This window comes from Salvelinus sp. IW2-2015, linkage group LG32, assembly GCF_002910315.2.
Source record: "Salvelinus sp. IW2-2015 linkage group LG32, ASM291031v2, whole genome shotgun sequence".
NCBI classification, from domain to species: domain Eukaryota; kingdom Metazoa; phylum Chordata; class Actinopteri; order Salmoniformes; family Salmonidae; genus Salvelinus; species Salvelinus sp. IW2-2015.
Genome location: NC_036871.1, coordinates 13338925 through 13341296, shown reverse-complemented (window position 1 = coordinate 13341296; position 2372 = coordinate 13338925). Strand labels below are relative to the sequence as shown.

Below are 2372 nucleotides of genomic sequence, written 5' to 3'. Positions count from 1 at the left end.
AGTGTAGTTCTTGTTGAAATCTTGTGAATTTATTGTAATGTTTTTAAAATTGTATAAACTGCCTTAATTTTGCTGGACCCCAGGAAGAGTAGCTACTGCTTTGGCAGGAACTAATGGGGATCCATAATAAATACAAATACCTCACACCCAGGCTACTGAACTGTGCTGCGTCTGTGTTAAAGATTATGAATTAAAGACAGAGTTTAACACTTTTGTAATTTTCTGTTCACAGAGCGTAACGACAATTAGTATGACATGACTGACATTCCTCCTCTTCTTGCTTTAAGCTGTTGCACAAGTGTTACGAGACGAGGACTGTCCATCAATGATTGTGCCTAGCAGACCGATGTAAGTACAGCAAAAAAATGACAGCGACTGGCGGGCAATAAGGAAGAAGTTATATACTGAATGATCTCGTCTACTAGTCCTACAGCGTTGTTTTCCTGACTTCATCACTCTGAACGGAACCCTGACGGTGGCCAAAAGAACCCACTTCAAAGATGCCCTGGACAAGCCCGCAGTGTGACTAACTAAGAGACGCCGCCAAGTGAGTTACAAAGACACCCACACTGCATGTTGGATGTGCGTATACATGCATGCGGCCACATACAGTACACACACACACAAACATTTCTGTAATTATGGCAGTTTTATAATGGGTATTGTCTCCTGCAGTGGCATCACAGGTCTAGTGGATGCTAAGGAGGTTGGGATGAAGATTGTGGAGGACTACGCCGCCTCATGGAACTGGATCTTAATGTAAGAACTCTTACTGGCAGAAATACACTGGGTTGAGTTCTTATAACGGACAATGAATTGTACTGTACGGTACTTTATTGTACTTTTACGGTACTGTAAAATACTATATTTAGAGTGTGTACTGTGTGTTATTTCCAGAGGTCTGGTGATAGCACTGGTGGTCAGTCTGATCTTCATCCTGCTGCTACGTTTCACTGCCGGACTCCTCCTCTGGTTCACCATCATCGCCGTCATACTGGTGATCGCTTACGGTCGGTCTGTGTGTGTGTGTGTGTGTGTGTCAAAGTTATTAGAGTTTTGTGTTTTTAATATTTGTTTTTATTTCTATTAATTTTAAGACTTTTATTTGAAATTCAGTTTAGTTTCAGTTTGTTTTCTGATCCACTTTACTAGTTTTTATTTAGTTKATGTTTTTTAAAAACATATATATTTAGTTTTTATATTATTTAGTTGAAGTTTTAGTGTGTTTTGGGGTTGTCAGTTCTTGCCAGTGTGGGACAGTAATGCGTAAAGTGATGAAGGTGATGAGTCAGGTCATAGATTAGGTTAGGTTTAAAGGTAGACTCAGCGAGATGACATAGATGCACAAAGTAAACCGTAGTAGTGGGTCAATTTCCACAACAACCAGGAGCGGTGAAGCCCGAGGTTAAACTTCTCCGCTGTTTTGGCCCCATAGCTACCACGTTGTAGCAGCGTGAAGCGTACCCGTGCACATGCGCAGATACTCTGTRTGACTGTCTGTGTGAGAGCAAGGTTTTGCATCATGCTCATCTCAATGGCCACGTTCGAGCTGATCAATTTTATCAAGTCGGTTACCGTCGTTGTTCACCACCTTTCAATGTGTGTTACATTCTGGGGATAAAAATGGTCCGACTTGCACCCACATGTCAGGTGCATGAACTTTACAAAAATCATGTGATCAAAAGTCATGAAGTTTTGACCGGAGTCAACCGCAAGTTTCTGCAATTGAAGGCTCTATTGTCAACCAATCATCAGGGGTTTTTTATTTCACCCACGCGAACGTGACCAAAGGCGTGACTGAAAAACAAACCAAATTTCCCCAATTTATGTTCACAGTGGATATATACAAATGAATTTGATATTTGAGGCTCTGTCTCACTAAGTGATTGTACAGTCGTGGCCAAAAGTTTTGAGAATGACACAAATATGAATTTTCACAAAGTCTGCTGTGGAACAAAGACATTGATATTTTGGGTCCGTGGCCAGGAAACTCCCCAGACCTTAATCCCATTGAGACTTGTGGTCAATCCTCAAGAGGCGGGTGGACAAACAAAACCCACAAATTTCTGACAAACTCCAAGCATTGATTATGCAAGAATGGGCTGCCATCAGTCAGAATGTGGCCCAGAAGTTAATTGACAGCAAATAATGAAATATTGACTCTGCATCAACTTCATGTAATTGTCAAAAAAGCCTTTGACACTTATGAAATGCTTGTAATTATACTTCAGTATTCCATAGTAACATCTGACAAAAATATTCTAAGACACTGAAGCAGCAAACTTTGTGGAAATTTATATTTGTGTCATTCTCAAAACGTTTGGTCACAACTGTACAATGTACACACATAAATATTATAAGTTATGATTTCA

General features: G+C 40.3%; 1 pseudogene; it reads left to right on the top strand.

Moving 5' to 3' along the window:
• The window catches only part of LOC111957171 (choline transporter-like protein 5-A), a 121419-nt pseudogene that overhangs the window by 103666 nt on the left and 15381 nt on the right, over window positions 1-2372 (top strand).